The sequence below is a fragment of the Neodiprion fabricii genome, chromosome 6 (genome assembly GCF_021155785.1).
Source record: "Neodiprion fabricii isolate iyNeoFabr1 chromosome 6, iyNeoFabr1.1, whole genome shotgun sequence".
Lineage (NCBI taxonomy): Eukaryota > Metazoa > Arthropoda > Insecta > Hymenoptera > Diprionidae > Neodiprion > Neodiprion fabricii.
This window is the reverse complement of record NC_060244.1, coordinates 18,884,497-18,897,381: the sequence shown is the minus strand read 5'-3', so window position 1 is coordinate 18,897,381 and position 12,885 is coordinate 18,884,497. Positions and strand designations below refer to the sequence as shown.

The window sequence follows — 12,885 nt, the reverse complement described above, 5'->3', positions numbered from 1 at the left end:
AAAAACGGGAACTTAAAATGACGAAAAACAGGTGCAAAATATGCGAACTATTGGGCGAAAACCAAGTGCTTAATCACGGTCTTAATCACCCGTGTCACCTGTCTAATCTTCACCACTTAAACCACCTTAACCCAGGTCTGAACTACAGTGCGATACCTAACATGAACTACATGAACCATGGTTTGTTGAATGGATTGTATTTGCCACAACTCAAGGACATGATGCTAGCCGCCTACTTGCTCCGAGGTAACTCTAATCAAAGTTTCCTTGTCACTATTTAAGGAATTTTCAGTTTCTTCCGCTGCGTCGTCGATCGCCAACCACTTTTCCTTGCATTCGAAATGACTTTGTATTCAACTCGTTCGCAAGCTTTTTCATTCGTCGATATCGCTAACTCGCAAGCGAAATAAGCAGAATTGGCGAGTCTGACCGTTATAGGTAGGTATGTATATTATGCCATATCTGTGGTTGATTCGCTGACACGTACGGTAAAGTTATTAATGTATCATGCTCGGTGATCTTGACTCGTTAGTTTGCGGCTAACGTTAACTCGTGATGGAACATGTCGCGTTGAATCTGTAAGCCAAAGCGACGGTGAGGAGCCTCTTGGATCTCCCGTGTACTAACGGAAAAATAGAATGAAAATGTAAAAGAAGAAAGAGAGAAAGGAAAAGAAGCAATGATTGTTCGTCTGAGAATGCTAACAACATTCGCGAACGAAACGTCGCGGCGCGAATAAGCTACTTCGTTAGATGTGGCGATTTGTATTCAGGGTCGCAAACGGTCACCAGACTGGCGATTCAATTGTCACTGACAATGAGCGTTATACGCCGATGATGAGGGGAAACCATCTAGTCGGTCGAAACGACCATGTCCAAGTGTCGCCGAAGATGGATGCCCGACGATGACGATTGTCTCATCGATTCTCCGGAGGGCGGAGTTGAAGTTCCGAATTTGAAAAGTTCCGAAAACGCCAAATTCCGAATTTATTCGGTGGCGATACTTGAAACAGAGAAAACAAACTTTTGCGAAACAACAAAGTTTCGAATGATCGAAAACCCGACGGCTCAAAGTTCCAAAGATTCAAGTTACGATAGAGCAAATTTCAGAAGAGTAAAGTTGGGATAAAACAAAATTCCGAAAAATAAATTTTAAATTGAATGGAATTTCCAAAATTAAAATATACTCGCACAGCGTAGTTTATTCATTTTCGCACCTTGGGAATTTCGACTCGTCGGAATTACGCCCTTTCGACATTGTATCCTTTCGGAATTTCAACACCGCGCCTTCCGAGGTTGCGTACAATTCACAGGATACATCCGTGAATCATGAAAATATCGATGTCGCTCAAGTCAGTAACGTCAACGCAACGAGACATCAGGGAAAAAACCATTATTGCGCAGTTTAAAAATGACTTTTCGAAATATATGAGTACGTTTCGTTTGTCATGGTTTGCTGAATTTCCGACATTCCTAAAGGTGCGATGCAACGATTTTTTCCTAAACACGCATCGTTACAGTAACGTTACTTACGTCATCGTCATGAATATAGTTCATCGGTCTTATCGTTGGTCATCACCGAGTGATCTGTATTTCTCACAGAACCACGAGTACGTAATAAACAATTGCAATAGCCCGTACAGGCATCAGGCGATGAGAATATAAATTTCTCGTTACCTTTGCCTCTGGGCAAAAGGTGATCTCCTATGTTTCCAAAGCGTGCTCGGTTATACCTACTGTCCTAAAAAGATCCCTCCGAGAGAGCTGCATAAGCGTGCAGAATTAACCTCAAGTATGCGCGATCGTTGTGTATTATACACGGGGTGAAAATACTCGTAAAAATATAATACACAAATGAAATTGCATCATACGAACGACCGTCTGCATGCAAAACTCGTAAAAATGATTGCGCGAGATGATTAAGTTAAGCACACATCATGCCGCGTGATGAGAAACGAGTACGAATAATAATAGAAATAATAATAATAATAATAATAATAATAATAATAGCGCAAGGTTGCGCTCAAAACGCACCCTCTCAGCATAATCGAACAAGAAATTTCAATTCCAAAATTTCAATCGTAAAGAATTTCCGTCGGATGAGCTATGGAGAAAACTTTCTCCACACCTATCTATGTTTATCTCTAACCTGACTACCGTTTACCTACATTCGCCAGAAAGTGTGTATATTTGTATAATTTTCACAGATATTAAAAAAGTGTGGCGTGTGACGTGCGCGGATTTTTTTCATCCTGACGGATTGTCTTTTAAGTAAAAAACGCATGGCTCCTGCATGATCTGGTTCCACCCTCAAAAACAGCTGTATATTGAGGATGAATGGGATCCACGGTCCGAATCAGAAATTAGGAAAAGAGAGAAAACTGTGTAACAAAATTTAACACGAATGAAACAACATCCCTGCAGTGTGATGGAAATAAATCCGAGCATATTCGAATAACCCAAGCTAAGATATCAAGAATTTGAAACAAGATAGTTGGAACGTTCGAAATGATTAAGCTCCGATGTTTATTTGACCCGATTCTATATGATTTTTAGACTTGTTTTGTTCACCGTGAATATCTTTCGAGATCACCTGAGGGAATTGTACAAATTAATTGTTATCGCCAGAATGGATGAAAATAGATTTGAGGTAAGTACCTACCTACGGCAGGACAAGATGTTCGTCGACAATTAATGAGGTTGAAGTTGGTAACGTTACTTTAACGATGTATGTTTAAGAAAATTGTCAGTTCGCAACCTTAGGATTGTCTGAAATTCAGCTAGTAAGTTATAACAAAGAAACCACGTTCATATTTCGAAAAGCCGACACCTTGAAAGTCGTTCTAAAATTGTACAACGATTTATTCCATGACGTTGCTAACTTCGATACGGTGACGGAGAACAAATAATTTGTGGAAATTTGTTCGGTAGGCGAAATGAGTTTAAAAACATTAGAATCGGATAAAAGACAGCAGAGCTTGATCGCTTGGAACTTTCTATCCGTGATAAAACCCATTCGCAAATTGTTGCTATCACAGCTTTCATTATTCAAATTTTCTCAGATTCATTGCTATTTCATAATAACATAGATGTTGTTTCGGTAGTCTTGACTGTAATTTGCGCAAACGCAAGGAATGCGGCTACCAATTGATGTCGGGGTTATTTTTTTTTTTTTCACCCGATCATAGCGCGCGTTTATTCGCGAGAATATACACGGCCGTCGACGGTTGTTCGTAAAAGAAAGTACCAACAGTCCAAGAACGATTCCTCGTGCAAACTTTCACATCGGCATCGTGGCACTCGTTTGGGAGTAGGTTGTGGGACAGATCCAGCATCACGGATTCTAACACACTCCACGCGGGGTAGGTACGTTAAGAAATATACGCGAACGCAGATCTTAGACGAGGATATCAACCGAGCTCTTACATGATATACAAACGTGTACCGCAAATTCGTTCGTACGTGGAAAGAAACACGCATACCTGCATAGGTGTGTGTGCGTGTATATACATATATATATATATATATGTATATATATATATATATTATATATTGGCGAACGCGAGATGACGCAAGCAGGTTGTGCGCATTACACTTGTCTCCTATAAAACTGCGCTCTGAAACGGGAGCAACTAATCAGTACGAAACGATCGGGATCTAAATTTGCAATATTAATACCGCGCAGCCAGGGAATGATCGGATAAAACGTTGTTTGTAACTTGAGGTTTGACGCTTCTCGCCTATTTTTCGTACTGTACGTAGTAATTTGTATGGTGAAAATACTTGGCCATATTATTCTTGGTAAGGAACTTATATCGAGAATATGATGAGTTTTCTCCAATTGGCAAAGAGAGTCATTGGATTAACACTGGACGTATATTGCAATTATGTAAACAAGTCATCGCTTATTTCATCTTACGTACGGTTATTTGTAACGTAACCGACTACTGTTGATGCGCAATTACTTTATTCGCATGTTAATTCTATTCGCGAAATTAATTACGTTATGAAAGTGTTGCACGACGCGTTATAAATATTGGTATTAACTTGATAACGAGATGACCTTATAAATTGCTAGAATTAGCCTTTGTACACTGACTTTTTCTCAAACGAGTTTACGAAATTTTATCATTGAACGATACGAAGATGGCCAGATCTAATTGTTCTATGAAAATACATTTTATCATCTCGTGAATAAAGTCTAGCATACGTTTCTGTTTTAACAAACATGATTTCCGTTTTTCCTGGCGAATGACATTTTCTTCATTGCATAACAACGACGAGTAGAAAAATGCGAAAATATGCATCGTCATAGTCTTTAAAAAAAAAAAAAAAACAAAGAAAAAAAAATTAACGCTGTAAATTTTCAAACCTCATCGACGTACCTACCGATATTTGAGATAAAGTAAAACAATCTCGTTAGTCATAACGAGATGTTATCTAAAAATGCGAAATGTACTGAATACGAATATCTGAATACACCGCACTCAATTTTTCACGAATCAAATACATAGTGCCAGAAAGTTACTTACCGTCAATTCTAAAATATCAAAAACCGACGATTACTGTAATATGTAGGTACTCTCTAAATTCGAATCCCCGGTTACAAGTATACCACTGTAAAAAAAACAGTGCATATACAGTGACTTTTCACCGATATCCGACTGATTTCCAGTGCACACACACACTGATTTTCTTCAACGGTATGCGCGATCCGACGTCCAATACAGAAAATGTATACCCAGAACGAAGACGCAATTAGGTAGAGTCCGAACGTTGTCCAGAGTTTTACGCTTCTATCCGCGCATTTTGTTTTCTGCAAAATACCGAGTAGCGAAACACACGGCCGAGCATTCGCGGATATGGCTAGAAGGACTTATGAAATGTATATGCAGAGAAATGGACGGCGACGACGATAAATCTACATTTCTCGGATCTCGTATGTTGATACTGGATTCGAGCAGTAGCTTTATTGGCGAACGAGGTGACGTAAACTGTGATATCCATCTTCCGTACGCGTGTGTGCGCACTTATATCGTGCCGTGGCCTACGTGCGTATCTGCATATATACATATATGCATGCCGGTAAATAAGCCCCGCGAGAACTAGCCAGTGGTTCCGAGCGGTAAACAGTGTTCGAAAAAAGGGTTCAGGATTCTGGTCTTGCTTGCTGGACGTGTACGGCTCAGGTCGTCGTAGCAGAGCTTACGGGCAACCGGGCTCTCCTTTGACGATACAAACCAGACCCAGACCCGAGTGCGATCCAGGCGCACAGCCGTCTGTGACAAAGATGTACATAAATATGTATCAGGGTGGTCGTAGCAATTTCAAGACGTACGGGCACCTTCCGTCCCTGGAGTCGATCGAAAATTACGGAAAAACAGTGTGTGAATTATTTCAGAATTTTTAGCTTGATTGGAAAGCCTGCCGATATCGATTTGAATTTGAAAATAAATACAAAAAATAAACAAAACATCGTTCAATTCGTTTTACATGGTCTAAAAATTTTCAAACTAGAAAAAACAAGTCTCAATTTTCGAGTAAAGAAGGGAAAACTGTATTTGTTTAATTCGTTTTTCTGACCGAATAAAGTGAATTATACAATAGCTCACTTCTTTTTTACTCGAAAAATAAGTTGTTTTTTGTTTTTTTCCCACAATTTCAAATCGATTTCGGCACCCTTTGCAATTAAGATAAAAATCTGATATAATTCACTCACCGTTTTTGCGTCATTACCCATCGATTCCGGGGGGTGAAAAGTATGCGTCGGAAATTAACGATCACCCTAGTATGCATACGTACGATTTATTTATGAGAAATTATGGGTTTTGCGCTTCGCTAATCTTGACGAGACACCGTAAAGCAGCACCAAGAGCTACAACCTGCTCTAAGGGAAATGGATGCTTTGTGGTGGGACGAGCATATAACGACAATGACAGACTTAATATTAAGAGTCAAGCTAATCTTCCGTAATATCAATTTCTACCTCGAGCATGTAAACTCACTCGACAATGTGTAAACTGGACTTTCTTTTCAGGACAGATATAAGTATACCGGATGTTTATACGCACGGACAATTTAACACAAAGTGAAAATCCGCCTGTTTTTATTACACAACAATTCTGGATACCTTTGACCGATATCCAGTTATTTTCGGCAACCGAAAGTTCGTTTCACTGATTGTCATTTGTTTCATTGTTTACTTTTGACCAACCGATTCCACAATCTCTCCAATCGTGAACCACGACACAAATGTCGAACGCTAAAAACATGTTTACAATACGTTGTATAAATGCCCACGTCACACTTCTCACGAAATAACTTGTATGGTATTTTCTCCATGGACCAATAATTACTGTACACCAGATCCCCCCCCCCCCCAAACTTTTAACTTTGTAAATAATGTTCAAAATCGCAGTATAATCCATACGCAAGTTTGAAATATTTCAAGTTTTTTTAAATTATAAATTGAATGATCTCGACGAATTGTCAAAATTATTAAATATCCTATGGCGAGGTACGAGGGTTGAGTCTCCTTTGGATATGAGAGGAAAATGGCCGATTGATTGTGAGAATTTCATTTGGAAGACACGCACACCTTGCACTGCCTTTATTCTATAATTGACGCGTTACACGTTGTTGCAGGATAGTTAATTAAAGTATACCTACACATATGTCAGTTTCGTATGGAAATGGTAAACTCGATGTGTCGTTGTTATATACTAGAAATACCCTGTCCTCTGTTCAAATAAATTTGATAATCTCAAGTTGAAAGCTTGTGAAAATTTTCTTCCTCCCTTATCTAAAAAGGCCTGTCTAATACATGTATGTTCGAACTTGCGGCAATTATTGCGGCTTACTCCCTTTTCCGCATGCATGATAATTATATATCTGTATGTATAGCTGCGCACACCAGATTTGTCCTTATCTTATCTCTGCTGTTACTCTAGTGTCAACTATAGATACACGTTATTAACTTGTATTATGTTTTATTTTTACTCTCTTCTTTCTCTCTCTTTTGCTCCCCTTCTTTGTTTCAACTACAATTTATTAGAAGACACTCGCGAAATCGTTTATACAAATTGACCTACACACCGACAAACCACAAAAAGTTAATTATAAATCGCTGTGAAAACTCGAATGCCTGACGTATGTATATTTGAATGTCGGAGAAAGAGATGACGGAACGTTAGGAAGGATTCAAAAAAATACGATACGATGTGTCATGTGTTCGTCGGATTGCGAGATGAATGAATTCAGATTTCTAAAACTGATTTTAAATCAAATTTGACGACAATTTTATCGGATGTTTATGTATTCAAAGTATTTCTTATCGTGGATGTTATGTCCATTCTGTATAACCAAAATAACAAGTCGCTTCGTTTTCTGTTTGGGCTACACGGGTCACATCAACTTGTCTGTCGGGGCTAAAGTGATTTACCGTGTATAAAACTCGGCAATTACAACTGAACGATATATTACAGACATTGTAGTAGAGCGAAATATGAAGAATGAAAGAAAAAAGAATCCAAAATTATACATCGTAGAATATTTATCGACGTACACACACAATGAGTAATATTAGGTTGAAAACGGTTAAACACCGTGTAGTATATCATGGATCAAAAATTTTCGCGTCGTAGTGAAACGAAAAGGTGTCTGGTAAATTCATAATTATTCCACGTAGATTTTTAAGATAAACATGTACGAAATTGCGACTCTTCGCTACTTCGCGTTTGTGTTGTAAAATTTCTTTCTTTTCTTGATTTGAAAACTGCAGTTTTGCAACCTCGACTAAATTCACCTCGCGAATCACCTTTTGAATCGAATCACCATGATCCTAGGAATCGTAGAAAACATGGTGAAAGAATTATTTAAGATTGCAAGAAGAAAGGTGCTCCTCCTAACATCGTATACATGTATATACACGTACAATACATCGCGATAATGAAAATTGAAAATCTCTGTTCTTCCGTTTCCCATTTTTCTTTAGCTTTCCTCCGTTCACTCTAACAGGTAGGGAGGTGGATCTACACATGCATCGGGTTACACGCAAGCGTGCGCCTTAATAGGGGATACATTAAAGTAAAAGACGATGAGTTGCGTACCGGGAAGTACGGTGAACGTGGATATAAACGGTGCCAGTTCATCGACACGACTGACAATGAGGCGAAACTCTATACACCGCTTAGTTATTATACCGAGTAGTTGAAATCCTCGCCGCGTGAGATTTGCCGCATTGGTTCGAAAGTTTCTAATTTGCAGAGGGGAGAAAAAAAAAAATAAAAAATTTCAACAAAATTGGCACATCGTTGCAAATATCAATACGATGTAAGTAGTACGTACATGTATTGTACATATATATATATAAATATACATATGTACACACACACGCATCTCTATGCCTAAATACAAAATGTACATATTATGGACGGAGATGATGTAAACGGCGCGATCTTTTCGTTTCCTCAATACAGAGACACGGACAGACGGTACAGCGACTATATACACGTGTAATTGACGGGAGTTAGGGATTGGCGAATTATGGTTGAAAGTTCAATTGAACGTTTGATATACTGCTAGATAATTGTGCAGCCGGCGATGGTTCGCGTAACAAGTATAAAAAATATACTCCGTACCATTGCACACACGAGTCGATCTACGTATGTATGAATATACCCATACATTAAATGATTTGAAAAATCAAATCTCCAACACCGCAAGTATCACGGGATATTGTGTACCTGTATACCTTTACTTTGCACCGCATAGCCTGGGGCGTGTACATGTATGTATGTATGTATGTATGTATGTATGTATGTATGTATGTATGTACGTACACGGTTTAGTATTATAGGCACACCGCTGCAACGGCTGAATCGCGCAAGTAGTCTTTGCCGTTCGGCCTGTGCACGCTTCATCGATCCCGAATAAAGAATCATTACTTACCGGATCGACAGAAGGCCGCCACCGAGCAAAAGATCAACTGATATTTTGGCAGTTGGTTTGCACGACGCCGGCTGGCTGCCATGCAGCCTTGGCTCACAATCAGCCGTGGCCTCCTACGACCCGCTTCCAACTTTCGAAGATCCGATTCGAACACGTTCGATTCGTCTGCCGATGAGACGCGTAGGGAGGATGTGTGCCGATTTTTTCTCTTCCCTCCCCCCGTTTACTTCAAGTCTTGTCCAATCCTTGGTTATTCATCGTTTAATTTTATCATTCCTCCAACGCTGATTACGTAAAATTTATTTCAAATATAATGTGAAAACGGAATTTATCTTGTACCGACGAACGAACGTGGTGAAACATATCTACTATGTTTGCATATAAGTTGACGCAATAATTTTCGCGATAAAACAACATCTCCTATGATGTACTTTGTTGGTCGTTAGATAAGAATATCGTACTATCGACACCTCCATCGGTTGGTTTAAACCACGTAGAATATAATTGTAAAATTTTGATTGTGTTATTAATTACAGCATATCTTTAACGACGATAATATTTGCGCAATTATACGATTATACGATTATACTTGTGAAAAAAGAAAGGATTTATGGTACGTCGTAGGGATCGTCAAAGGCGTTATTGTCGGAAAAAATAATAAATTATCCTACTAACACGGTTTAGAAAGCAAAATTAGTTTAATTGCCCCAGTAACACTCGAGACTATAAGGTACGTGGATGTAGAAAAACACTTGTTAGCACCTTCACCGCGATGCATAGCGTAGCCCTTCGAATATTACCAAGTAATTAATTACGGTTGGTTTTAATCATACCTTAACCCAGACTCAGAACGAAACGATATCACATTAATTGAGAGAACCTAAATGTAAAAGGTATAAGTACATTATAAACGTCTGATGTCGGCTTGCAGCAATCGCGTATACATACATAATAATATCTTGGGAAATTTCATTGTCTCATTTATACTCCTTGCGAAGTTTATATATAGATAACCCGTATCGCAACCGGGTAAAGATAATCTTAATCTAAATAATTAATACTGCAGAAAGTATGTAATACAACTGATACACGTGCCCATGATTACAATTCAGCCTCGGCTTTTGTTATTTCCTTTTGTGCAATAGGTTATTCGTTTTTCATCAATTGCATGGATTATAAAAAAACGTAATTCGAACATTCTACTAACAGTTTTTAATGCTGGTTTCATTAACAGAGTCGAAATGTTCGTGAATTTTCTTGAACTCTACATTGAATTTAATTTTTACTGTAAAATGCACTTCTCAGACAAAATTGAAATCCATTTCGTCTTTGGTCCGTACGTGTCAATTCATAGTTGCATCTGAAGAATGCAATTGGAACTGATCAATTACGCTTCTATTTCTTCTACTCCTCTTCAACCTCGACGTGCGACGAAAAATGTTGACGAGTGAGAGATGATGTAATTTTACTCAATCCGTATCATAGACCTTGCACTCAATGCGAGAAATTAGAGATATGCAAAATGATAACCTGACATCGAAGTCTGTATAAATGATGTGCGGGAAAATGACCACGTGCGTAAGATCGGTTAACTCTAGTGGCATCAACTTCTCTCTTTCTTATTGTCAGACAATAACACCCGCCAAGTCTCGCGCGTGTTTACGCACTTATAGATTATTATAAACAGTACCCTCAGTGAACACCGATTAGCAGTATAAAAAAAAGTTTGAGTACCTACCCTACGCAAATATACACGTATGCAGTGTAATTTTGATTTGGAAATTAACCATGGTGCAAATCGTCGCAAACTTTTAGGGTACCGGCTAAGTATATAATTTGTTGCTGTTTATTTGGTTATTATTTTTTTTTTTCGCATCGCTAAATCTGTGTAACGAATAAACATTTTACCAGCGCCTCGTACAAAAGTTACGGAATAAAACGAATTAATCGATACCGACCTTGCGGACGGATCTCAAACGGCACGAGAACCAATTTCACCTCGCCAAAATCGAGCATATACATAACATTGTGGTCCAAAGTTGGCCTCCGCTCAATTGGGCGATCGCGAGTCGTGGTCGTCGACGTACTCCGATCGCGTATGTAAGCACATACTACGTAGGGGTACACAGACGTTACATCGTCGGGAACTTGCGAGTAGACGTAGACGTACACTCGTGTATACATGTATATATTACGTATGTAACAGCGATCTCTGTGGTGCTATACGCACGCTGTGCACTACCGCGATAATTTCCTCTCACGTACTGCTCAACCTGTTGGCATTTCACCGGGGAAAGTGGTAAACCCTGCATCGTACACGGGACACTTCGCAGTCTTTATACACGACGTGCATGTACGGCGATGTGTGTATGCAAGCAACTCTTTAATCATTGCGCTCACGTAAACGACGAGTGAACCTTTCAGGAATAAATCTACCCCGACACTACACCACCACCACCACCACCACCATCGTTATACCATTACACCATTGCACGTTGGTTGAGAATCAATCAAGTAGACAAACCAAGATAAAGATTCGAGGATTTCCCTCCCTGTGGTATAATACAGGCGAGAAGAAGCCGCGTGCATCCTTCCTGAATCGCGAGGTCGAATTATACGTCTGCAAGTACCTACCTAACTATATTTTATACGAACGTGAGCAATAGACCAATTACGATGTAATTTCGTATGTCACGCAGTGCCTCTTATACGTGATCTATGCGGTGTAATGAGTGCTGCTGCTACAGGCAAGAGATCTGCGAGCAATTCAATTTTCTTTCGTACTGTACGGTGGACGATGTATTGATTATGTGGCATGATTTGGAAAGTATCGGACTTCAATTACCGCGATAAAGATGAAACGCGATAATTACACCTTGAACGAGAAACATCTTCAGCAGCTAGCTGGTTATACTAATTTCATTGCGTGAATTTCACTTGGATTTCCAAAGCTTGAAAATTTTTCCAAATTCCAAAAAAGATTCGACATTTTTCTCTTCGTACAATATTCGTGAGTTTATAATTCCACGGCGATTTGGTGCATATATATGCGTAACGGACTCAAATTGATATGAAAAAATGTCGAGTTTTGCACTTCGTCGATCAGAAATTTTTTGAGGAATTTACATCATATATTCGCTTACCCATAAAAAGTCTGTGGTAATATTTTTTACAAATATCCAGAACCGTCTGCCATTAGCTGCAATCTGATAATGGTATAATTCTTTTAAGAAAAGCCAATCTTTGATGAAAGCTTTTACCATCGAAAACTGCAAAGCTTTGCAAGTCTGAAATGCTCCACCACTATTCACGTCAACTCTCGAGAGGTTGGGATTGAATTGATTGGGTGCCGTATGCGTCGAAGAAAAAACTGTGCTTTCGATTGAGCTTTTCACCGAATAGAAACAAGATGCGCTTTTCCAGATCGAATCACGACCCCTCGTAATCCGATTACATACCTACGGCAAAAAGTTAATCATCCGTTATTTACAGTTACATTAATCGCAATTAGCAGATTGTATCAACCACATCGCTAATCAATTAAGTGCGTGCATGTATACGTGCAGAAAATAATCTTGAGTGAATAGCGGAGTGCGAATAAGTTGCGATTAACAGATAAGAGGATCGAGTAAAAAGGAGACACATTAATTAGGGTCGGCCTATATTAGGAGTTGGCAGGAGAGATCCAACGAACCTCAAAAACGCCAACATGGCGCGAGAGAATGTAATCTTTCCCCCTTTATAAAACTCTCAGTACGCTTCGTACGTCTGCGTGGGAAAAAAAAGTTGAAGGGAACGAGCAAAACGAAAGGAGAAAAGACGTCGAGTAACCTTTAACCTCAAAATTTCTACCGCCTCGTTGGGACGCCCAACATTTATGTTTTCGCCCTCTGAAGTTGCGCGTATTAATTGTTAGTTCAGCAAAACGCGTTACGGC

At 39.2% G+C, this 12,885-nt stretch overlaps 1 protein-coding gene across 2 annotated transcripts in view; it reads left to right on the top strand.

Annotated features, from left to right (window-relative positions):
* The window catches only part of LOC124184432, an 84,467-nt gene that overhangs the window by 53,189 nt on the left and 18,393 nt on the right, over window positions 1–12,885 (top strand). The gene's annotated exons all lie outside the window — the stretch shown is intronic.